Source organism: Lonchura striata, chromosome 1 (genome assembly GCF_046129695.1).
Source record: "Lonchura striata isolate bLonStr1 chromosome 1, bLonStr1.mat, whole genome shotgun sequence".
Classification (NCBI taxonomy): domain Eukaryota; kingdom Metazoa; phylum Chordata; class Aves; order Passeriformes; family Estrildidae; genus Lonchura; species Lonchura striata.
This window is the reverse complement of record NC_134603.1, coordinates 144871646-144898759: the sequence shown is the minus strand read 5'-3', so window position 1 is coordinate 144898759 and position 27114 is coordinate 144871646. Positions and strand designations below refer to the sequence as shown.

The window sequence follows — 27114 nt, the reverse complement described above, 5'->3', positions numbered from 1 at the left end:
AAACAAATATTTTGTCTTCAACACAAGTGCACCTAAACAAAAATATCATATATGGTTGTTTTTGAAGTGATTCAAAGTGAGGAATGAAAATGCAAAGTTCCTAAAATTCAAACAAATCAAACAAATCCCATGCCTGTATAGATTTCACCTCACCATTGGGCATGACACTAATCCAAACCCCTGACCAACAAGAGAGTCAAAAATCACAAAGAAGATGCAAGACCAAGGTTCAGATCTACCTGTAGGCAGCCAAAACTAAAATATCCCATAATACTTCCTCAGCAGAGCTCAGCTCCTGTGTGACACTGATCTGGAAAAAAGGTATTTCATTTGTTTGGGTTTAATATCTTTCCACAGTACAGAAAGAATTAAGCACAGCTTGGAGAAGAGATTAAAAGTCCTAAGGTAAGTGGCCTGAACATCATGCTTATGGTTTTGCAGTCATCCAGAACTCATCCTTATTGTTTTGCATGAGCTCAAGAACAGTTTAAGTGCCAAACCTCTCTGCTTGATGCTGGGCAAGCCTGGAAACTCAGACCTGCAGCAAAAATCAAGAAATGTAAAAATTACTCTCCAGACTGGTATTTCATCATGATTATGAATACAGAAAGCTGAGGCTTGTTTTGCTAAAGCCAATATACTACCACATAAAAGGGAGACCTCTGGAAGGTTTATAAATTAGATTTTGACATCCTTAGTTTCTTTAACAAACAGCTGACGTGGAAAACTTTATTCTGAAATTTACTTTGCATATATTGTTACACTTAATTTTTGAAGAAAAAAATTGTTTAGATCATAATATTCATTTTTACATTTGATATTTGATATCAAATCAATTGATATTGATATTTGCTTTTGATCCACTTCATAAATCCCTTTGTTATTTACTCAGTCCTACCTCATTCTGTATGAACTTAAACATACAAGGTTTAACATATGCTTTGTACTTATCAGGCCTTTGCATAGAAACAAATTTCACTGACAGACAGAGTAAAAATGCAATTTATGCAGAATTCCATTCTCAGCACACAGAAATGAAAAAAGGTATAAGAACCATTAAGAAATAATAATAATAAAAATAACATGAACAATCATACTAGAAGATAATGATGTGTTTTGGGAGGAAAAAGAAAATTTCTGTGACATTATGAGCTCTAAATAATTCATTTTAATTAAATGTTAATGTTTTTCTTAAACATATGAAAATGTAGTTTTTGGGGAGATGCAGGTATAGACTAAAGAGATGAGTCTGTAGACACTTTGGATAGGTACAAAATCTGACATTATTTTATTCAAAGCACACCATCTTCACCTTTGAAATAATAACATCCCTTGGAAATGTGTGATTCTGCAATGAGCTGCAAATGTTTGCTGTAGGGACATGAGTTATAAAATAACCAGCTTGGATAGGGCAGCCAATAAACTCATTCCCAGACCTGTTTCAGGCATTAATGTTCAGTCAAAAGCAAACCTTTAATATTTGGTTATGTACTCAAGTTAGGATGCTAATTACAATTTACTTTTCTTCCAAGTGTGCATTTCTCTCATTCTTTCTGACATATTTCATATTTTCTGTGCCAGTGACTGTAGATATTCTCAAATGGGTTATTCATTTGATCATACCTCAAGCAATGACTATCCTAATAAGCCATTAACAGGTAGCTGACCTATTCAGTATCTGCAAACACACATAAAACAGTGCCCTGTGCAACTGCAGAAGGGAACTCAATATGGGTGAATATTGAGCTCTGCATTGCCTGAGAAGAGATGCAAATTTCGCCTTTGCATTTGTTTTGACATCTCTTAGAAAGCTGGAGACACTAATATTTTTGGGGGTGGGGGTAGGCGGGAATAATATCTCCAGTAAATATCTGCTAGCTCTAAGACATGCATGTGTTGCCACTGGGATGCAAATGATACACTCATCTATTTCAAGGTTGCTATTTTTACATTATAGTGCTTCTCCCCTTCCCCTTCCCCTTCACCTTCCCCTTCCCCTTCCCCTTCCCCTTCCCCTTCCCCTTCCCCTTCCCCTTCCCCTTCCCCTTCCCCTTCCCCTTCCTCTTCCCCTTCCCCTTCCCCTTCCCCTTCCCCTTCCCCTTCCCCTCCTCTTCCCCTTCCACTTCCCCTTCCCCATCCCCTTCCCCTTCTCTTTCCCTTTCCCCTTCCTTTTTTTTCCCTTTCTTTTTTTTTCTTTTATTTTCCTTTCCTTTCTTACCTTTCTTTTTTTCTTTTCCTTTTCCCTTTCCTTTTTCTCTTCTCTTTTGTCTCCCTAATGCCCTCTTCTTGTGCCTGCAATTGCAAGCTCAGAGTATTTATCATAAATCAGAAATTCCCCAGGAAAAAAAAAAAAAACAAAAAAAAACTGTAGGAGGGTGTGTATTTTCATATGAGATGTTTGGGGTATTTTCCCTGGTCTTCAGTGAGAAATGCTGAATACAGGTTAGATATGAGACAAAGAGGTAGGTAGCGCTCTCCTGGGTCACCGTGGTCAGGCATCACCAAAATGGGAACTACACCTAATGTGCAAATTTGGGAATAATTTAATGGTGTCAGGAGCACACTGAATAGGAACAATTGCTGCTTGACTGAGGGCTGTCAGTGATTTTCACAGGGAGGCTCCTGCCCTGCCCTCGCCTGTGGCTCAGGGCTCGATTATTTCTTGCTTCTGCTGCACTCTGTGATTTCCTCAACCACTCAGTGCTTTAAAGGAGCACAGCTGGAACACAACCAGAACACAACCCCAAATGTGAGCATTTCCAAAGCCAGCCTGGAGAAGAGCTCATATCCAGATAAAAAATGTGAATTAATTTCTTCTTTCTTTTCTCTTATGTTTTGTTTTGGTGTGGTGTGGGGAAGTGATGTTAAAATATGGCACTCATTCCTCCTAGAGCATGGGTTATATAAGAACTGTCATTTGAATACCTTCCAGTGTACAAGCCTCTTCTTTACAAAAAAAAAAAAAATCACCAAAAAAATACCTAAAAAAAAAGCCACACCTATCATCCATGTCACTGAGATGAATTAAGTTATTACAAAAAATTACTGATGTAAGAATCTCATTTAAATTCTATGTTTTGATCCTTCTGATGTGTGTGGAAATTTTCCTTCCAGATGATGAGGCAAGAGTCTCAACTCTCAATCTGTCCCAAGCACAAACACTCCTAAATGATTTGCCAGTACCTGTTCAAGCTTTATACATATTTAATGCTACTTATTTATTAGCAATTATGAACATGAGTACATGATAATATTCTACTTCAGCCACACAGGGTATAATGCGATTACATTGTTTCTTGTTCTGTTTCTTCTACTCATTGACCTCTTTTATGAATTTTTTAGAAAAAATGGAATATGATGCTTTTTTTTATTGCCAGAATTTCAGACTTTCATTTTTGTAGGAAGAAAATGTAAATTATTGAAGAAAAAAATAAACAAACGTACATTCCCAATATTTTGTATTTCTATAAAAGAGAACAAATTAAGTGCCAAAATTTAAAGTATTTCAACAAATACCATTCCAAGCAAAAATGAAAAAAAATCTTATTTCTAAACAGCACAGTGAGAGAAACAAAAAAAGCCAAATACTGAAACACCTTGAAAATAGAGTATATCTGAATTCTAAGGGGTTTTTTATCTTAGAATGGCCTATAGAATGATAATCTAAGTTTTAGTTTTTTCCCCTGTGATACTTCAAATAATAAATATCATAGGAAAAGAGAAATATATGATGAGAATAGCCACAACCTGAAAGTACTCATTTTCCAGAATATAATTAGAAAAATGCTCAAGTAAGTAACCTGGCAAGAGCAGCTATGTGTCATGCCAGGCATCATGCTAAGCAAGCAAACCCATAATTGAAATCCTGTGAAAACTTTGGTCATGACAGCCTCAGCATACCTATCCTCTTGTAATTTGCCATGAACGGTTCCAGGCTGCTCTGGTATTTCTTGCAGAAAGCCATCTGACAACTGTAGGTGTTATACCTTGTGCCTGTAAAGCAGGAGATTATGCTGGAAAAACTTAATATAAGGTCAGAAGAGAAATGAAGCAAGTTGAAAGGCTCTAACTGGCTCATCCTCCCAGTCAAGCAGTGGAAAATTAGAAGGGAGGAAAGTCCCAGTAATTTAAAGATGTTATGAAGTGTTCCCAAATATGTTCTAAGTAAGGATTCTAACATCTGTAATGAAGGTGGACATTTACAAAATGCATGGTATGAAAAAAGGAAAAACTGGGTAATATGTTCAAGCCGTATTTCTGGTGTTTTAGATCCTGGAGTACTAGGATCCCATAAGATGCATTCTTTCCTTGATCCTCGGTTGTGATCCTACTCTACTTAATTGTTTCAAAATACATGTCCAATTTTTGAAACATGAAATTTTTGAGGGTTTTATCAATTTTCTTGTCTTTTCCAGATGGCAATAAGTTCTGTAATATCTATATTTTCACTTAGCCTTACAGAGAAATCCTGGCTTTTCTTCCCCACACAAGTGCAGATTGGCTCTACATCATGGTCACACATCCAACCCACCCTGCACAGCCTATGAATGTTCATAGGTTTGCCTATGAAAAGCAAACCTCATGATTTTTTGTATGCTGAGCTTACTTTGTCATGCAGAGATTAATTAAATAACAGATTGCTTTAGGTCCAACAGGTTCTTGATTAAGCTAACCTTCTGGGAATGTTTTGCACAGAACAATTTTTGTTTGTCTGAAGTCTGCCCACCTGAACTGTTCAGTACAGACATAGAAGGTACAATGTATCATGGTGTGCCTAAATCCACCAGAAATAACTTTTCACATTTTTTAGAAAGGTGCTTCTTCTGTGGTCCCATGGACCCCTTCTTACACAGTATGCCTTTTGTCTGAAGACAGAGTTGGGACAAGATAGAGTCAACACTTCCAATGTATCCTTTTGGGAGGTCTTGTAATTTTTAGTTTCCCTTAGCAGCCAGGCAAAATCTGGAGCAAACCTCTAGTTGTGAATTAGTACCAGAAACGTTCCAATTAGGATCTGAAAGGAAGAGATGAAGAAGTGGGGGTGGTGGTGAGGTGGTGAAATGTGTGTTTATATGTGTGCATCCCCAGCCTGCAGAGTGCTGGTGTGAAGGATCCTGTAGAGAGAAGGGAACGGAGCCAGATCTCATGAGGAGTTACAAGTATAATTTTATTTAAAACTGAGTCTCATGGAGTGCTCCTGTTACTCAAGTTTCCTTAGTGTCACTTCTTAGTTGAGTAACTGCAGTCACCAGTGTGGCAATGCTCGTACTGGGAATTTCAAAAAAGCCTAAGGGAATTAGAGGCTTTTGAACTAAGTTATCTCCCCTAGGCTCTCCTGAAAACCTCAGGCTTAATCTTTTGTCTTGCTTCTTTCTTTAATGATGTCTGTAATCCTTTCCCCCTCACTTGCAGGCATCAAAGAGACTCTTTCCCTCTTGAAAATTGACAACATTTAATCACTGGTAAAATATAAATTTTTCTTAAACTCATCACTTGGGAGCTCCTACTCATCCAGAGCACCATATATGCTCAAGTGACAGCTATCATCTGCTTTCATTTGCATTGGGGAAATACTGAATTACATGGAAACATTGAATGTGAAAGCTTATCAGGTACTTAGCTTGGCATTATTTTTTGTGCTCTGCCAGAGCTGATGTGTGCTGTTTATGTCTAACAACTATATTATTATGGTTATTGAGAAAAACAGCTGCAGAATGAATGTTCATTTATTTTCAGTTGCTTTTCCACAGATCAGGTGATGCTAAATTACACTGTCTGCAGTTTTTATCATAGTGCAAAATGTAGCATAATTTTAAATCCATAATTTTAATTCTTTTATTTAAATTTTGCCTTTATAGAAAAATGGTCCAAAGATGAAAACTGATACAGAATACCACACTGTTTGCTGACAAAGTGGCACCTTATGCGAGTGATTTAAATGAAATTTTCAAGGACAAGACTAAATATGTTAGACTAAGCATCTGGTTTTACAGGCATTTGCTGCAGAAACCAGGAAACTGAAGGAGGTGTTCACAATTCATGTTCTGAAACATTTTCATCCAAGTGTTTTGTGAAGATACAAAAAGAGAGCCTTTAGAGATCCCCCCACTTTGCAGCCACCATCAGAACCAGTTCAGTTTGTCTCCTGGTGGCTTGAGGCTGTTCATCTGGGTAGTGTGATCAAAAGGAGTAATCATGCATCAGCCTCCCCAGTGCCTGCTTAAAGGCACCACAGACACTGTGGGACCAAGCTCTGCTCTCTTAATTTCACTGACCTCACTGAACCCTAAGGCTTCCCTCTACAGGCATCCAATCCAGCACTGCCATATTTGTGTCACATCTAGCCTGTAGGTACCAGCCCCATGTGACTTAATAATGCATATTTCCTGAGCAGAGGAATTAAGAAAGCCTAGTTTCCCGTAGCTTTCTGCCTTATGGCTGCATTCCTTGCTGCTAAAGAAAATATAAAATGAGTGAGCAGTGTTGCTTTAAAGGTGTCATCTCCAAAGGAGATCTTAGAAGGGTGAATTCTCTAGTCACCAGCAGGAATATATTGCTTAAAAAATCCTTTTTCTGTTGCTTGATCTTTGATTTTAGGTAGTCTGGAGGAGTAAAACCTTTACTCTTATAAATTAACCCAACAGGTAAAAAGTTACTAATGGGCAAAGGCAAATGGACAAATTGGCACATATAAATGCATACCCAGAGCAGAAAGCAGGAAGATTAATTTAAAAAATAAAATACATTAAAAAAAAAGTGATTTGAATGAAAATTTTGCTAGTGGGTGGGGAAGAGCTCCTTATTGATTCTTCCTGCCCTTCCATCTATCGCCCCCTCATCATCTTCTACAACTGCTTTGCCATTTCTGAAGGTCAGGCTAAATCTCAACATATGCTTTTAATTTGAGGTCTTAAGGCAGCATTTCCCAAACTAGGAAAGCTGGAACCAAGCCTGAAAGGACAAATATGAGTGGAGTCGTGAATGGAAAAGTTTGGCAACTGTGGTATAAAGCTTACTCATTCAACCCAACCAGACTTTCAACAAGATGTGCTCGGTTTACAAGCGAATTAAGCACTGATGCATTGCACTGTGGCCTTCAGAAAAAGGCACCTTGTAGAGCTGTGCTGTCTGTTATGCTCTCTGAGTTGCAGCCCTCATTATAAAACTCAATATTTTAATCAATATTTAGTTTTCCCTGTGCAATAGATCTTTTAACAAAAATCTCGGTGGAAATTCTGTTATAAGAACAAACAACTCTAGTCCCTTCCCCTTCTCCCCTGTGGGCACTGGCTCTTTCACAAAATGGTCTCATGTATAAAGGCAAGTGCAAGGCTGTCACTGTGTGATCTGATGAAAGGATGGAACCCTGCTGCTGGTGATGTTGAAATTATCTCATAAATATTGGCTGGAATTCTGTCCTTGCAGGCAATGGCAAAAATTCCCTGGCAGCACATGTGGGAGAAAGGGATTTCCCTCTTGTCATAGGCTGTGGAGGGTGAATTTCTCAGTGTGGGGGTGTTTGTGGTTAGTGTTGCTGCAGTTGTATTGTGAGTGGTTCTAAGAAATTCTCTGTCCCCAAATTTCAGTGTAATGGATAAAATAACTCACTGGTTCTAACTCAGTCTTCTCATTCATTTGTGGTTGTATGATTTAGAGTATCAAAGCAGAAAACTTTGGCAGTTATTTTTATGGGGAAAAGGAAGGACATAAAAAGAGTATGATCCATGGACTCATTCCAGGGAGTGCTTCATGTGTAAACTTCATATTTTATTTTTTCTATTATTTGCCTTGCTTTTTTTTTGTTCTTAAAAAGATATATTTACTCCCATTTACCTCCATTTGGAACTGTCCTCAAAAAAAAGAGAAAAAAATCCATGCTTGTTATATTTAAGTAGACCAGGAGTAAATGACCAAAATGCTCAAGTGATTTGAGACCTTTATCATGACTCTGCCTACTGTTGTGACATTTAAGTTTTGAATGGTTTCACTTTCAATCAGGTATCCAACCTGAAATGTTTTTATAGCACTACTGTGCACACAGATCCTGTGGATAATTGCTATAATCACCTCACATTTGCAAATTCTCTTTGGGGACTTGAACCCAGGTCTTGCTCCTGCTCTATTACAGGGGAAGTAGAAGGAGCAACTCTTCTAGTTCACAATAGTCTTGGCAAAGAGTAGTTATTCTGAACTCTCAATTATATGCAGAAAATCTGCGCATCCTGCCCAATTAAGATTTCTTTTTCCCATGGAGCAGGTTCTAAATTTTTAAATAGTTTGATTGGAATTCTAAAAGCAGCAAGAGAGAAGATTAATCTTGTTAATAATTAGAAAGCTGAATGCTAACATTTTTCCCCCATAGGAGCTGCCTCAATGTTATTACTCTCACAGCTAACAGCAGTTATAGTCTGTGTGTAAGGAACCTGATATACGTGTAAATTGACCAACAATTTGTTTAAAGTGTATAGTTTAATTGTGTCTGCCTCTTGATTTGCACTACAAAATGGAAGGATACAGGGACAAGGTAAACCAATTGATCCCATGACTGAAATGGTCAACCTACATCTTTGCTTTCCTTGTGGTATGAGGAAATGTTGCCTCTAAGCCACATCCTCTGTAAACCAAGACAAGCAAATGTGCAAGCCCCTCTGACAACTGAGGATGTGTTTGGTGTTGTTCAAACAAGCCTTCTGCACTCTCTGCTCAGTGAGAGGCAGGCAGAATAACCCAGAGCATGAGGCAAAGATCCCTTTTGATGGGTTCTTCCTGTACAGTGGTTCCCAAATATGGTTTATTTGTCAGGATCACTTTTTCTCTTCCTCTATGTCTTTGGCATGGGGCTTTCAGAGACTTTACACATAGCCATCAAAATTGCCATCTAAAATATCTGTTTAAAAATTTAATTCTTATTTCTATAATCGTGGAGATATGTAACTTGTTACAACCTTGTCAGGGTGTCAAGAGAGCAGAGTAGGGAATAACTGCAAGTTTAGTTGTCAGATGGTGACTTTTTGGTTCTTATTGTGACTAGATTTTTGAACTAAGATCCCACTCTTCACTTGAGAGCATACTGATCAGTAATAAAAATTTTTCCCTGTTTTTCTTTCTCTCCAGTTGCAATATATAATTAAATATTGTAGAGAACACTGCCAACACAGATGGCTGGCAGATATGATATACCAGTCCACCTTTGCTGCCACCATATGCAACAAACAAGACAGGAATTAAGGGTTCCTTTTTAAAGTGAAGATATAAAAAATACTGTATCATAATGCAGACGGGAGGTTATTATGATGGTACACCAACAATAATTTGGTTATTTCTTTTTGTTTCTGTGCTTAACTACTTGAATAATTGTATTTAAATCCTTGTCACCAAGAATGTGTGGTTATATGTGTATATTAAATTTATTAAAAAGAGTATTCAAAGTTAGATCAGGAAAAAAATCTTATTTTATTAACTACAAAAGACTTTTAAAAACAAAAGAAACATTCACCAGGTTTCTCCCTCATTTAATAACCATCATGGTTCACTAATCAAGTCCAGTAACATACATTGGGTGAACTGAGATTAAAAGCTTTATTCTCCTCTTTCTGACCAATTTATACTAAAATAACCATAAATTTTAAAATTGAATGTCATAAAACTGGAATTTTAAAAAATATTTTTACAAGATGTTGACTTTTGTCCTATATGACAAATTAAGATATTAATCATAGTAGATCATTATTGTTTTCCCAGCAGTTTGACTTCTCAGAAAAAAAGATTTTTTCTTTTCAAAATATCCCAACTGCTTACTAAATATCAAAACCATTTAAAATTGTGTAATATTCCATCCATCATCTATATAATTTATTTGGTCCATTAAAGGAGCTAGAACTATGAAATATTAGAATTGTGGAAAAATATTTGTGATGAGCAGTGAGATACAGTAGAAGGAAAACCCAAGGGAACCTGAAGTATTAATCTTGAGTCTTTGGTCTTTCTTGCATCTAAAGAAAAGCATTTCTTTTTATGTAAATTTCAGTCTGAGATAATGTACAGGTGAATTCACTTGTAAAATTGAAGGAGGAGGTTTAAAAGATATTAAAGTCTTTCATAACTGTATGTCTTTTTTCTAGTCTGTATATCTCTTCAAGGATGGAGAGAGATAATAAATCATATGCTACATTTCAGAGAAACTTGTATAATGTCCAGAACTTTCTTATTATTTGAAGCTTTTTCCATAGATCAGGATTGGCTTCTGTAGTTATGAATGAATATGAACACAGATTTCTTTTCTTACATACAAGGGATTTTAGACAGACTTTTTTTCTTTTTTAGTAACTCTAGCACAATGACTGAATTTACATTTAATTTTTTCTATTTCAACATAAAAATATAAGGGAAAAAGTCTCCATAGCCTGATGATATTTCTGTTCAGTGAATTCTTTTCAAGATGTTTTTAATAGGAAAAAAAAAATTCATATGAGGGCTTGAGAAAAAGAATATTAATAAAGAATAATTTTTACATTTTACAAGTATATCCAAATATACAGAACTCAAAATTACATTGCCAATCATCAACAGTGGTCACAACAGGACAGTAAGTTTTATATCAGCATGCATTTAATCTTCTACAGAAGTTTAGAATACCTAGCAGTTGTCATGATGTATTTTAAAAATATATCAAAAATTATAGTTGTGAATTACCATCATCAAATATAATTGTACACGATCATCGCTATCATAGCACTGCAAGTTAATGTCTCATATTAGCAGTAAATCACATACCTTAAATGGGTCCATGATGCATTTTTATGAACTCTTTAATGTGTATTGGTGAAGAATGCAAATTGTGGAGAGAAAAAGAACTTAGGCAAAACCATTTTTGTTAATTTCAATATAGAAAGGCAAAAAGTTGAAAGTGGTCAGGGCGTTTAAGCAGACATTAAACTAGATTACAGGGATTTTTTTCCAGATTGGGTGCCTCACTTTACAAAGGAGTGCTTTAAAAGCTGTCAGAATGAGGTGGGAAATTCAAAACTTATATGAAAATAGCTTTGGGGGAACAATTCATGAGACACCTCATGAAAGAACATGAAGTAGTTTCTCACACAGAAATTTGTAGCTTCAATAGGTGATTATTATGCTGTGTGTATTTTTGCAGTCTTTGTAGTCAAGGTTCAAAGACTGAAAAGGGAAATGCCAATTTCCCTCAGTACTGAAGAAGAAATAATTTCACAAGTGATTAAAGTTTTTTCTTTAATCAGAAAATCTGAGTGAGTATATATATATATATATATATAATTTATAACAGAAAACTGGACATTTTCAAAATATTTTTTAGAACAAGACATTGAAATTTTCAGTCCTTTCTAAAGGGGATTAGACATTGCTGTTAACCCAGATGGATGTGCTAGAGGAGGGCAGGGCAGTGCAGGTCTGACAGCAGCTCTGGTCCAGAGACATCAGTGGAACACTGGTCAGCAGCAGAGAGAGGAGAAGAGCAGGTCATGGCAGCACAGGGACGATGGCTGGGAGGCAGATCACTTGCAGACACTCTGTAGGATCAAGAATCCCAGTGCCATTTCTGCAGAAGGAAGGACAACCAGTATCTGAAGTCAAGCAGAGTGAGAACACGGACTCCAGCCAGAGTAGGAACTGAAAGATGGTGACTTTTGGCACGAAAAAGGATGTGTCGCCTTACAAGTGTTTGATTGGAATAGTGGATTATGGAAGCAGGGAAGGAATGGGCACTGCTGGGGAAGTACCCAAAGTGATTGCACCTGATTCAGGTGATAGAGTCAGTGCCTCAGGCAGGAAGGGCAAAGGATGATGGAAGTAATCTGTGTGTGAACAAGATTTGCTGCTGCAAGACACTTTTTGGAGCACCTGAGCTCTAAATCTGTAAAGCTGTGAAGATTTTTCTGAGGTTCATCTGGGACTCAGGCTATTACTGATTGATGCTTCTCCATGTGGGTGTTGTGACACTGCCAACAGAGACCTTGACCTTGAGCAGATCAAGGGTCACTACTTGAATTTATCATGATGGGTAAAGAGAAGCTGTTGGTGTTTTCCTCAGGTCTGCTGGTCAAGGGGAAGCAGAGAGAAACTGTGGATTTTATGGATCAACACTTGGCTGGTGTGGTGGGCAGGCATCTGTCTTCCATGGGCATGGGAAACTTTTAATGACTAGAAAAGAGCAAATGCTACAGTTGTTTTTAAAACAGACAAGATGAAAGATCTAGGGAATCGCAGCCAGTCAGCTTCACATCACTCCTGTAGAGGACTGTAGAAAGCACTCTCCTGAAAGTCATTTCCAGACAGATGAAAGATGGGAGAACCCAGTCACACCAATAGAAGAGGGTAAAGCATGCCTTACCAACCTGATTGAACTATGTTGAACATTCAACTATGTGGAAACAACTGTCTCAGTGACTGAGGGGGGTGTGTTTGACTTTAGCAAAGCTTTTGAAAATATGTCCCATGGCTTCCTTGAAGTCAAACTGAGAATTATGGGCTAGATGATGGATTATGAGAGGAGTAAAAGACTGACTGTATTGCAGTGTTGAAAGTATGACAGGCTGACAGGTATGGAAGGCCTCAGGAGCTGATGTTGAGGCAATTAGTGTTTGATATCTTCACTCAGTGGGCTGGATGATGAAATTGGATGATTCTCCTTTGTATTCACAGAATTGCTGAGTCAAAGAGACCTTGACCAGCTGGAGTAGCAGCTACAGAAATCTTATGAAGCTGAATGAAAACAAATGCAAAGTTCATGGGGAGTGACAGCCTGGGAACAGCTCTGCAGGGAGCCCTGAGGGACTCTGACTGAGCACGACAGTGGGGTGGCATTGCAGAAATGAATTGTAAGTGTGCACTGGGACACACTAATATGCCATAAGTAGCCAGCAGGCAAAGAGAATATATTACCACCCTCTATTCAGCTTTCATGATGCTTCATCTGAAATACTGTGCCCAATTTTGGCATGCTTCCCAAGTGTTGGATAGTAAACTGAGAAGGCCCAGCAGCAGTCCAATGAGATGGGAAGTTGTGTGAAACACAGGGAATAGCCAGAAAGAAAAGGGAATGTAACTTCTTCCTGTGATAAATTGATGGCTACAGAGAAGATTTCCAGGCTCTCCTCTGAGATTCACAGAGAAAGGGTAAGAATAACATTAATAATTTGTAAAATTAAAATTCCGGCTAGGTATATTAAAAAAAAAAAATTATAATGAGAGTGGTTAAACGCCAGAAGAGGTTGCCCAGCAAGTTTGTGGAATCTACAGCTTTGGAAATACTAAAAATTTGACTGGAAAAAGCACTGAGTAAGCACTAATCAGCAAAGAGCACTGAGCAGCACTGATCACAGATTTGATCTTAAGGATGCATCTGTTTTTAGCAGTGTTGCACTAAATGACCTCCAAAGGTCACTTCCAAAAAAATTATTCTGTTATTCTATATTAAATTTATATCTAAGCACTCTTGGGAGTGGAGGATATTTTACATCCTACTCCAGTCCAGGAATGAAACTTATGGCTACAAATAATTACTACTCAATTAGGATGAGAGAATTTTCTGCATCTGAGTCTCTCTGAGTCTTATTGACTAGCAGATAATTTTATGTGTATGAGAGAAACCTCTTATGCATGAAAGCTTCCAACAATGCAAATGTTTATGATCCTGATACAGAGAAACCATATGTAAGCAGATGAGATTCAGGCTTCTGTTCTGTGTTTCAATCATGTGCGATTTATGAAATGTAAACAGTGGATCCAAACCCATCCTAGTCGTCAGTGGTCCTTGTGAGGCAGTAAATGTCATGAATTTCAAACTGTTTAAAAATCTTTCAAAACTGCTCAGCATGCAACTGCTTTTATAGTTACATGAGCTTTTAAAATGCACATTTCCTGAAAGGCAAGCAAGCGGGAATAATTACTATTCATTTTTTTCCTCTCAGCTTAGAGAGTTAAATTGTACTCAACAGTTATTTCTCCCTAGTGCATGATACAGCAGAAATCCTTCCAGGGCAAATGCACTGCAATCACAGAGTTGGCTTCAACAGCAGAAGCACTAAAAGAAGTAATTCAGATTAATGAATGGATGATGTAGATACACTCTGTCAGCACTGTTTGCTACAGGGATCTCCTAAAGCTCTGGAAATGAAGACTTCCTCTGGAAAGTTTGTTTGCTTAGCCTGTGGTAGCTACTGAGAATCTATTCTTTCAAGGACCCTATTTCTCCCCACTCCATTGACTTCAGAAAGATTACCTTTTCTTTTTGTGCATGAAAAGGGTGGACATTGCAAAGCACAAAACCCAAGCATCAAAAGACTTCATCACTGTCAGCAAGAAGCTCGTGATGTTTTCCCAAGGAACACCCCATACATTCATCTGTCTTTAATAAAAGCAGATCTGCCTGCCTGTATCGGCTGAGGTGCTGTGCTTGCTTTGGAATAAGAATCATGCGTTGTTTTTTTTTTCAGTGGGAGGGTTTTCAAGATTTATGGGTGTGCTGAGAAAACATGGGAGGAATCTGCCTGGAGGGCTGATGGATCTCCATGGAGTGAAAGATGTACTGAATGAAGTGTGTTTATACATACTGTCCTTGGCTTGCAGTGCAGCTTTCCAAGGGTGAGCCTCGCCCAGCCTCTTGAGAAACAACTTATTTAGTACTTTCTTCTCCATATGATTTGCTAGTTTATGGGAACAGAATTGTTGAGACTTGTTGCAGAAATGTGAGTAATCGTATTAATGGATGTGGCTGTGAAATGGGAGGTTGTGGGAAACAAGATCTTGAAATTGTGAAACATATATCCATATACCTTAACAAGCTTAAATGTTCCAGAAGTTAAGTAAGATGTTATACAAAGGTCCTACAACATTTTATAACAAATTCTTGAGAAATTAAAAAAGAAAATTGTGCTTTGGAAATTTTCAGACTAATTAGGTACCTTGAAGAAATTCTTTATAGAAGATGACACCAATAATTTGATACAGTAAAAAGAAAAACCTAACTGGGCCAAAAGGAAAAGTTTGGCATAATATAAGCAATTAGCCATTTAACCACAAACACTGCATACTAGTCTAATCTCATTCCTGGAACTAAACAATGAAGTGTCTCTATGTTCTTCTAGGAGAGAGCTCAACATTACATTTTTAGTCCCATCATGCCTTAATCCTGCCCCCTGACCTCAATAATCTAGTCATTACTAGAGTCATTTAAGATCATGACATATATTCAAATCTCTTCTGTCATGGAAAGTAGCAGAGATTTAACCTCTGGGACTCCAGCCTTCTGTGCTAGCTTAGAAAGTAGTGTATCTTCCTTTCTTTTCTTTTAAATATCCTGTGTTTGCATAAAATATTCAGACTTATGCTAAAGGAAGAAAGAATCATCACTACTAACATCATGAATATGACTAAAAGGTCTCATATTTCTCCCACATAAGCATTTTGTATTTTGTACCTGGTATCCACCACTTAACTGTTCCAGTCACTCAATATGAATATAAAAAGAAAACATCACATCCTTATGGAATCACAAAATTCATCACTCTTTATGAAAAAAGCTTTCTATTCATAGAGTTTTTAGAGAGGCTGCAGGTCAGATAACAATAGCTAAAATCATTCCTAGCTACAAGGTAACTCACTGCCATCATTAGCTGCATTAAATTGTAGATTTATTAGTGCTGAACCATCAGTTTCAGGTGAAATTTTGAAAGGTGCTCTAGCCAAACTAGGAATTCTGATATTCTCAGGACTGAAGATCACAGCTGATACCTCTGCAGTTAGTAGTAGAAATGGGAGGGGCTTAGAGAGCTTGGGTTTCTAGAAGCATTGCTAGCAAATTTAGGAAAAAAAAATCTCAAAGAACTGGGAATCAAGCTTATCCACACAGCTGAAACAGGGTTTAATCTCATTCTGGCTGTGTTACAATACCATTTAAAATGTTTAAAAGCACATACCTATTTTGTGTACAGAAGATATGCTAGTGGGCATCTTTAGTTCTCTATATGTTAGCAATGAAAACAAACTACATTATGCCCTTAATTACAATACCTCTCCCCTCTCCTTAAGAAAGGAGTCTTTCTTAATCTTAATATCTTCTATAGTTCTTTCAAATGCATAGATGGATTCCTTCCTGCAGCTGTCATACCTTTTTATCAGCTGTACAGCCCAAGTAACACCTCAGGTTGTAGTTTTATTTTATTACCTTGAAAGTTGTTCTGTAATTAGCCAATGTACAGAATAAGCTCATAACCTATAAAGTCCCTCAGTATCTATCACTATGCTTGTTTTGATATAACCATACCTTTTAAAATAGGTGAGTTATCCACCTTATTGACTTAAACAATATTTCCACTGCAACTACTGCTAAATAAAGTTGAGGGGGACAAAAAATTAAAAAGCTAGATCTTTATGGGAAAAGTATTTACCTAAGTGTTTACTATCTGAAGCTGATATTCAGTGTTGATGGATGGGAAAAATAAGTCTTTCAGTCTAAGATGTAGGTAGGATATCTCCAGATGTCAACAGCACAGAGACTTACCAGTGTCATAGCCATAAAGCATCAGGGAGTCTACTTCATAGTTCAGGAAATTTGTGAATTTAAATCTTCCTACACCAGCTCCATTAGTGAACCCTGGTTTCAGTCCAAATTAAGGACAAATTCAGTTTTGTATCATCCTGTGGAATAAAACTTTGTATTTTGCTCAGAGACAATGCAAAGAAAAAGCACAGCTCAGATGTGTCTGAGGAATTGAGTGTAGTTAAATCTGTACCAGAGCCAGCAACAGCTGTAGGTCCTTTATGTAGCAGCATATAATGCTGTCAATGCCTATACACCCAGCAGAGGTTACAAAATCTCTTGAGAAATCTGCAGGATGGGTTTTACACACATCTCCAAACTGGATTGGCATCTGTCATGAAAGTATTGACCTTCAAGAAGCATCTCATGGTGATCATGATATGCAGAAAAACAGCTCAATGTTTAATACACAAGAATTTGAGGATTGCTTGCTTATAAGCACCTGCAATGTTTAAAATGCTGACTGTTGTGTGTTAATTCTCTCATACTGTTCTTTTATTTTGCTGATTCGCATGCAGAATGTTTTTGGGTTTAGTTCACCTAATCTTAAAGTGTGGATGAACTCTGGGTTCTGATTACTTGTGGAGTTCAGAGATTAACAGACTACCAGATGTCAGCTCAGAGAACATCTTCATCTCAGCATTAGCATCTTCTGAAGCCAGTGGCCACTATGCCAGTCAGAAATAAAGACTTTTGTTCTGCATTCCAGACAGTCGCAAGAGAAGATGGTCGGAAACTATAATTTAAGCACAGAGATGGAAAGTTAATCAAGGGTCATATAGCAGTTCTCAGCTTCAACAGGAGACATCCCTATTTCTTGGCTTACTCAAGTTAACCATCATCTAGTGCTGTGCTTGTTTTCTTGCACATTCTGATTTTTCTTATTGCATCTGTTTAGAAAAAATGCACTAAATACCTACTAAATGCCTACTGAAGTATAATTCCATGTGAGTCCTGATACAAGATAGCATTAGAACCGAGTTCTGCCAGATTAGAAAGCCAAAAAGTACTTCAGTGGTGCTTTTGATTGTCTTCATTGTGAACCTATTACCTCTAATACAAGATTTCATTTTATAAAGTGCTGCAAAGATGCATACAAAAAGATTAACCCCTGACAAAAACATGAGTTTAGATAGGAAAAGCAGGTCAAGACAGAAAAAAATTCTAATACTTTCAGGTGCTTCAGATCATCTATTTTAGACTCTGCTCTCTTATGGCACTACTTAATGGACCTAAAGAAAGGGAGAGCGAAGGAGTGACCAGATCTGTTGAGTATTAAGAAGCCATTTAAATGAAACTTAATTTCCTAAGGTTAAGGGCATTTCTAGCACTCTAAGGGCAACATAGAGTCCAAGACAAATTTTACAAATTTATGAACACATCTTCAGAATATATGAAATCTGATCATTTCACATGATCTTTGAAGGGGCCACAGAGCATGCAGGGATGAGGGAGGCAGCAGACTTTTCAGAGACCCACAGAGAATTGGAGGGATGAGATGATGCTTTTCATGGGCACACATGCCCTTCAATAACCTTGTACTTGACTATACCAGTGCCAGGGCTGTATAAACAGGTTCATTATTAGACTACTCTTCTTCCACATGTCTGCATGAAGCACTCTCTATTTTTTCAATCTCAGGAGGTACAGAGAAAAATAATTTACTTTAAATGATTTTTCGATGAAAAGAAATCTTACAGAGCGTTTCACATGTTTCACAGTTGCACAATTTTTGTTCTTTTACCTTTTTTTTTTTTTTTTTTTTTGGCAAATATCTTCCTCATCTTGTTGGCGAATACTTAGGGAAGAAGTAAGATCCAACCAGTCTGACATTTAAAACCAAATGTCTCAAGGTAAGAATAAGAACAGCTGTCAGTAGGAATTAGCAGAAGCCAGCACTTGAGAAGAGGTTGGTATTTGACAGTGTTCATGAATACATTTCACACTGAAGATGTTACCTTTCAAACTTTAGGTTTCCCTTTTCTTTTTAAGCAGTGTCTGGCCTTACTCACCCTTTTAATGTTATGAAGTGGTACAATATTTTATACATGACAAGCGTGAGGGAAGAACCCTATTATCATTCTCTCATGTACGTGTTGTAACATGAATTAATGCAAGGAGGGAAATATTCATCCATTTCATGAGGACAGCTGAAACATTTGCTGCCAAAATTCCTTGCCTGTCATTTATTACTGACATTGGGAACATTTTTTATGTACTTGTGAAAAAGCTTTCCAAAAAACATTGGAGTTTATGAATTGCTTGCAAATTTGCAGCTGATAAAGGTGAATTTTCAATATCTTGCAGAGCTTATATTTCTCTGTGGATTTAGAAGTAACCTGTACATTTAAATTGCCTTACATAGCAATTTTGATTTGCTCATAATGTGCTACATGCTCGGTGACGTTTCCTTGTGCTGTTATTCCAGTTAGCAGTTAGGTCAGTGCATACTTATGTCTCCTGCAGAGAAACTCAGCTCAGGAGGAGGAAATCCTTTGAAATTCCTCAAGGTTTCCAAATTCCTTTTGTAAGAAGAATAAATATTTTGAAGATCTCTTATGCAGCCTACTGTTAAAACACAGGGAATACTCATCAGACCACAGTATAATTACCATATTCATTAATTAAGTCTGCAGTGCACTAAGCTATTTTGACAGATTTTCTCTGACTCAAAGGGAAACTGAAGGTCTTCTTCATTTTCTCAAGGTTGTATAGTAGCCTATAGAATTTTTAATTGTATTAAGGAAATAGAAGTATTTTAGAAAACCTGATTTTTTTTAAACTAAACTGTAATTTTATTTAATCCCTTTATTTCCAGAACATTTTCCAGACATTTTCCAGACATTTTTAAAAGAAAAATAAGCCACGTAAAGCATCAGTGAAATTTGCAGAGGTCAATACGTATGTCCAAGAGAAAATCAAAACAGAATGTTGTCCTTGAAGGAGAAGTACTTCAGGACAAAAATCAGGAATTTTCTTCAATGAAACATTTCCACCTGCAAAGAGGAAACTCACCAGAACTGAAGTTTTCCAAAGGAACATGTCAAATTTGACAAAACCATCACATGGAAGGTCTGATGGAAGTCAGAGAGAAACCAGAAGAGAGAGAGAGATAGAGAGAGAAAAAAAGAGAGGGTGGGGGGGATAAAAATGCTGTGAATCAGGATAACCCAGACCATTCCCTATCCCTGAAGAATTACTGCATGATGTTTTGTTATCTAATCAAATGCACTACCCTGAAAACAGCAAAATGCCTCCAAACTATCTCTTGGACACCAAACTATGCCTGGCCACTGTGAGACAGCACAAATTTTAAGCAAAACCAATGTAGTGAGTGTCCTATTAATTGAATGGTAAAGATGATAATGCTGTTCTTGCTGTTAAGAGGTTAAATGGATTAAGTATCTTCATAATATATTTTATCTTTTATTTACAAATCCAGTGTAACTGTTGTTTTCTGAGTATCTACCTGACTTTAGAAATATGCTTTGTAGTTCTTACCAATCTGTGAATGAGAGAAAAATAACATGTAAAACTATAAATACCTAAATATTTCTTTTCCCAAATTTTCCCTATTGCCTAAGCACAACAGTGGTTTGCAGCCTTTCTGAGTGTTTGATATGGAAGAGCTCAACACCTACATAAAACCAGAACTATATGCATTTTATTGGATGTGATATAGATTTCTTACACTTTGCCCAAAATATCTCAGAGCCAGTATTGCTGTATGGTCTGTGGCTTTTCTACACAGACCTCAAGGGAGCAAAGATGCAGAGACGCATGCATGTGTATCCACAGGTATTTCCAAATATATCTGTCCTTATTTTAATATATTGTTCTTTATGACTATTTGTTCCTTGCCGTCTTTATTCTGGCACAATTTCTGGCAGTTAAAAATATCTATTGAAATGGAATTTTAAAACATTTTTTTAATAGTTTTTCACTGTTCAGCTTTGTCCTCTCACTAACAGCTGTGGGCAGTTTCTCATACAGTTGTATGCTCCAAAGTGTTTCTTGAGAATTTCAGTTGGAGAAGATGAGAGAGGTGAGTCTCGGGAGGGAACAAGGCAGTACCACTTTCAGTGACAATACCAAAAGTGGTGAGTTCATATTAGTATTGCTTTATATAAATTTTAATCCTCTTGTGATAATCTGTTTTGGTAAGATTTGTAAGCCATTGTCTGATTCAGTTCATTTTAACCATAGAACATAACTAATGCACGTCTTCAAGGTTTGGCTTAGGCTGAAGTGCTTAGCTGAAAGGAGATACAGGTTTTTCTGCTGAATAAGCCTGTTATGGCAGGTCAGTCAACAGCAAATCTGTTTTACACAGATTTGGAAAAAAATCACCATTTTGTACTTAATTCATTCAGTGTTTACAAGCACATTTAATGGGGTGTTGTACTTAGGTGAGAAATAAGGATAATCTATAACTTCTTTGGACCTTAAAATGATTTTTTGAATTAAGGCTATTAAAAATATAATATTAAAATAATGTTATATTTTCCAGGCCATTCTGCATGTCTTAGTCTCTGTGACTGCAATATCATGATATAAAAAAATAAGTTGTTCTTGTTTCCTTCTCTGACCCATCTCTGGACAGTGTTTTCCTTCTTCCTACCAATTGTTTGCTGCCCCTTCAGCTGTGATGTGACAAACCTTTGGGGAGGGGAGGATGCTGTAGATAGGATCACTAAAACCTCTGAGTTAAACTTCCAGGAACAATAAGAGTGCTGATAAGAACCGCAATAAGTTGGCCCTGCACAAAAGCTGCCATCTCTTGAAACTATATTTTTTACTCAAATAAATCATAACACAAGAACATGTTGCACAGATAATGCTTCAATGCTTATTATGGATAGATGGTACTTTTAAATATGTTTAGGGCATAAAAGCAACCAAATGTTCTTGAATAATGATTTCTGTGTAAAATGTGGAAAAAAGGGGAAGGGAGTCTCCAACAATCAAAGGAGAAGAAAAGATGTGTGAAATCTCCCCTTCCCATTTTTCTGACAGCCTGTCTTTTTTAAGGTCATATCCTCCCATAAAGTTGAAAGATGCACACAAATATTCTGACAAAATTTTTTTCTAAATAAACTATGCTATTTTTTCCCACTGTGATTGTTTTTCAAGGTGAAACTGATATGCTTATACATTTCCAATAAGAAAAAGAAATCAACTGTAAACATGTACTTTACTGAGTGCAGCATAAGCATAGTTTCTACAGTATTTTCTGATAAGAATATAAATCAGTACACATCTGAGATCACTGAAGTTTCAAATATTTAAGTAACCCTCTGGGAAAGGTCACAGTTTTCCAAAATACAGATCCTCTCATGTTCACAGCATCAGCAAATACTCCTCAGTTTTAGCAGCCCCTCCTCCCTCCCACCTCTTTAGTGATTTACTAGCAGCTAAAGGGTCCCCTGATTGTTAGAGCAGTATTTATGTCCTTCCAGCCAGCCAGAGTGACAGGGCTCCAAGGAGGAGGTCAGCTTGGTGCCGGGTCTCCAGCTTGCCCAGCATCCTTCCCTCGCTGCGCGCCCATCCCGGGCACGGCCGTTGCTATGGAAGCAGCACAGAGCAGGGATCTGGGAGGTGCTGGGGGGACTATTCCCCATCTATAGGGACACAGCAGAGCTCTCATGCAAGCCTATAGTACAGAAAACTTCACCACTTCACTGGGACTGAATGGTCCTATATCCTGTGCTTTTTGGATACCATGAGGATGATGACTTTTGCTTCCTGTGAGGGTATGCAAGGAGAGATTTTGTACATCTGGATCTGATTCCCTGTAAGCTTCACTATTCCATTTGAGACTTGTCTTTCTTTTGTATACATTCTACATGCTTTTCCATGTTTTCCAGTGGGAGGTAACACAAGACAAAGGTGGATGAAATGGATGGCCTCCTGCCAGACCTTCCTTTCACTCCCCAGAATCATTCCCTACATGGGAAGCTGTCAGCCCAGGAGTGAGCCCTGCCCCTGGCCAGCCCTGGGAGCTGCAGCAGCTCAGATGCTGCAGTCGTTCAGAGTAGGGGAGATCGAGTACACGCTGCTACAGCACTGCAGTGACAAGGTCGTTTTCAGTTCCTTGCTGAGGTCAATCTAGAAAGGGACCAATTTGCAGAGTCCTAATCCTTTTGTGAATATTCTAAACTCAGTTCTCCTAAAAAAAAGATTAAGCTTGTTGAACAGTATTCCTTAAAAAACTACACTTGCAATAGTGAGGAATTACTTTCTCAATATCATAGGCAGGATTTAGTTCACAGGTTAAAATGGCCAGATAGAAATGTCTATATGTGAGGCAGGTATCTGAGCTGTATTAATAGAAGATTTAATGCACATCCTCTTTCCAGTGTTATAAAGATCAAGAATAAGGCAACACTCTTATTTTTATTCTACTATCTAAAATATGTTAATTAGCAGTTTTTTTGCAGGAATCATCTCATTCAGTTACATCTATCTTAAAATTATACATTTAGGTTAAGACTGGTTTTGAGTTGCTGTAGGGAACTATTTCTCAACCAGAATCATAATACAGTATTTCTGGAGTTTGAACTGAGCTTCTTCAGACAACTTATTTAAAATAGATAGGATGGTTGATTTCTGAAGGATTGTACCTTACATCCTCAAATACATACAAATAAAAACTAGTGTCAACAGGATGTTGTTAATTTTTTAGCTAAATGAGCCTGACCAAAAGGCTCTGTACTTCCACCTGGTAGTTATAGATACAAAAGATTTTAGATAATCAGAGCTACCAATCTTTTGTACAAAATTTTTTGCTGTTTAGATTAATCTACAGAGTTTACCAGCTTCTACCATGAGAAGAAATCCAACACTGCGTTCCTCATGGGTAAGAAATAGCATTATGAAGTTCTAGTGTTCATATAATAATCATTTGAAGGATCAACAAACAAGTGACATTTTAGTTTGCAGGGAAATACAATAATTTACATAAAATCAAGAATTCATTTCCTTTTGCCTACCAAATGATGTCCCATAATTTAGTGTCAAAATAGTGGCCTCTGTGGAACGGAGGTGATTTACAGCTGACATATTCCTCTTGGAGCACCCACCACGTAAGATTTTTCACTGGGAGTCATTCTCATGTGAATCAGGCTTAAAGCCAGAATGGTTGGAATCTCAGGTTTGTTGAAAATTGGGTTGGATTTCTTGGTAGTTTTTCTTTCTGGTTTTCAGAAGGGACTTCCAGCAGCAATGAAATCTGGAGTTGCTTCAGCTCTCAGCATCTCCATGCTTCCCAAAATAAAAAGGGCATCTCTTTGTAGATATCCCCTTACATTTTTTATTATTTTTGCAACACTTGCATGTAGGCTTATTCATGAACTGAATTATTTTTTGTGTTGTGGCACAGCATGGGATTTATGAAAAAACAAAAGCATCAAAAACCACATACAAGAACCAAGTTGGATAGAAGAAAGTTTGGCAAGTACATTTTCTGCATTTTCTCTTTTAGAAGATTATGATTACATGTAATCTCACACTCCTGAGCAGATGCTATCTGTTTTCCCTTCCAGAGCTTTAGGCTGCAACCAACCCGAGACATAAAGGAGACAGGGGAAGCTGTGAAAGACTGCAAGGATTTCTTAACATGGTTTTTAAATTAAAAAAAAAACAAACAAAAAAACCCACAAAACCAAAACCAACCAAACAAAAAACCAAATAAAAACAAACAAATAAGCAAAAGCCTGCAAAAAAAAAAAAACCCTACCCATACACAAAAGCAGAAGGTTCATTTTTGCACTAGTTGAAATAGTAGAAGTTAGTATGAACACATAAAATTGAATTTGAATTTTAATGAAAATTCCTGAAAAAATTAGAAGGATTACAATATTTACCTTTAGCCTTCCCTGTTGTGTGCATCAGTCCTGCTGAGACACGTAGATCTTTCGTCATTGCAGCATGTCTGTCATGACTGATGGTAATAACACTCTTATTTCTGTGGCACAAATCAATGGCAGCAGATGTGAAAAGCGAATGCATTTTCTTGTGTGCACGGTGGCCTGTATTTTACTCATAAATCTGTAACTATTTATGAAAACATCTTGTAATTTCATGGTTTCTTATGTGCCCCTTTCTCTATGTAATGAGCTGAGGGTGAAAGTCTGTGTCAAGGTTTTACTGGAAGGACAATGCTGCAAGGATTATAAAAAATTTCCGAAGATGTGAAGAAAAACACAAGGAAACAAAAGGATTAATGCAGAAAAATATCAACAACAGAAAATACAAATTCTTTTATGAAGAACCTTCCTAGGTAAAGATCTTGTGTAGGACATGTTTAATGCACAGCTCTTCCTCCCCACAGAGATATTTGCATACACAACCTTAAACTCTTAGAAAATACATTGATATTTAAAGAAAAGAGAGGATAATCAAGGACGGTATAAGTATTGGTTTGAGTATTTCCATTTGATGCTCTTGATTTTCTGTGGGTAAATAAATATTCAATTGATGCCATCCAGATACACTTTCTAATGCAAGAGACTACGCATAATTCAATAATTGGAAAGAATATTTCAAGTGTAAAAGAATGAAGAGGAGGGACCCCATAAAAAAGTAGCAAATGACCTCATAATTCAAATATTTATTTGAGAAAAGTGATCACTTATTTTATATCTGCTTGTAGCAGTAAGAGGATATTTACCATGATGATCCCCTTCTCCAATGAGTGAGTTATTTATTCTCTGACTTAAGTAAAATTTACATGTTTTGCACAGAGCAGAACTTCTCCCACAGCAAGTTTTTCTGTTGTGAGTCTATATATTTTAGCCAGAGTTGTTCATGAATCTGAATCTTCCAGGGCCAGAATTTTTGTCTGCTGGTGATAAATGGAATGATGAATATATGGATATGTTGTCCAAATGGTGCTGGCTCTAACTCATTTACCAATTAATTAAAATAGAATTTAAAAATACATTGTGAATAGTCAAAACCAAACTTTTTAATTAAATATAATTTTATTGAAATACTTATACCATTTTGCCAATACATTAATTAACTCTGTCATGAAAAATTGTCATAGGAGTGGTTGTGGTCATCAGTAAAATGTATTCTCCATTACATCAGGGTTATTTTTTTTAACACAAATGTTATGATTGTGAATGGCTGAATTAAGGCCTGTTGTTTGTGACTTATACAATGATTATCAAACAGTTATTTCCACAATAGTTCAGATAATTTTGCCTTTGACACTACCATTAAAATATATTTTTCTTTCCCTAGAATCCTCATCCAGTCTTTGTTTTGCCTCCAAACCTGTCTAATTGAAAATTACTTAGCTGAAAGAAATTGTGAGCTTAACTGACTCAGTGAGAAGTTATCTACAGATCAAGAACTAATATATGTTTTATTATTCTGAAATAACCCATTTGAGTAGTCTATGGGTTCACTCATCGTATTCCTTACCATCTGATGCCAGAACTTTTTGAAAGAATACATATGTGTATTTATCACAGTTTTTATAATTTTTTTCACTTAAAGAGAGCTGAGAAATAATACATTTTCTTCAGTGACTAGCATGTCATGGCTCTGAGGGACTATTGATTTGAAATGTGACCTTTTTAAGAATCAGAAAAAGACAGGAAAAAGAAATGCAACAGCATGTCAACACCAGTTTTCACCATTTAAATAAGCAGAAGTTGTCTGAAGTACTGTTTTGTCCTGCATATTTTTTCTTAGATTCTCTATAGTTTTTTCCATGTTTTTCTCCATACTTTTTTTTTCTTTTACTTTATCTTATTTTGAAAAATATTTAAGTATTGCTATTATATTCTCTGATGGTTTTAACAGTCATATTTCATTTAGGCTTGAGTGGCACAGTTGTGACTTTTCTCTGTTTTTTGCTTTTTTTCTGTATATTTTTTTAATTACTCTTGTCATAAGAGGTACATAGGACATATTAGATGACACAATTTGGCAAGTGTTCCCACCTGTTATGCCTGCTGTGGTAATGACAAAACCTCCCAAAATTCTCCATTGCAGATGTGAGTAATCACCATTTTTCCTGCATGTGTCAATTTCATCTTTAATGTCTCTATTTTTTATTTCTCTAGTTCAATATAATCTATTAGGTTAAAAGGATAATATTTTTCTTCAGATTTGGTATTATTTTTTCATATTTTATTGCAATTTTTTTGCTTAAAATATCTCAGTGAACTGTGTCTGGGATCATTGTTTAATTCTATAAAGATTATTTTATAAAACACTGTTTAATGGTCTGTGATAAAATACCCAAACATAAAATTCCATTTAAGTCTCGATTAAAACTTTATCTTTCTGTGTGTCCAAAACGATATATAACTTCTGTATTAACGTAACCTGAAATAAAAGATACACTTTTGGCCATCTTGAGTTCTGTTTTCATTGCCTGTTTCCTTACATTAATGCATAATAATTTTATGGAAACATTTAAACTTTCTTTTTTTTTTTTTTCTTTGATGAGGTAGCATTCTCATGAGCCTCTAACATAAGATGGTAGTATTAATTTTCAAAAGTCAAAATTAGTTAGATGCAGA

General features: G+C 36.7%; 2 long non-coding RNA genes across 2 annotated transcripts in view; both read left to right on the top strand.

Moving 5' to 3' along the window:
• The window catches only part of LOC116183197 (uncharacterized), a 26318-nt gene extending 2022 nt beyond the window's left edge, over window positions 1–24296 (top strand). The window contains exons 2-3 of the long non-coding RNA XR_004147741.2: window positions 358–405; window positions 23955–24296. This is a non-coding gene — a long non-coding RNA (uncharacterized LOC116183197). The remainder of the gene's footprint in view (window positions 1–357; window positions 406–23954) is intronic.
• LOC110477337 (uncharacterized) overlaps window positions 1–27114 on the top strand; it is a 347738-nt gene that overhangs the window by 19023 nt on the left and 301601 nt on the right. The gene's annotated exons all lie outside the window — the stretch shown is intronic.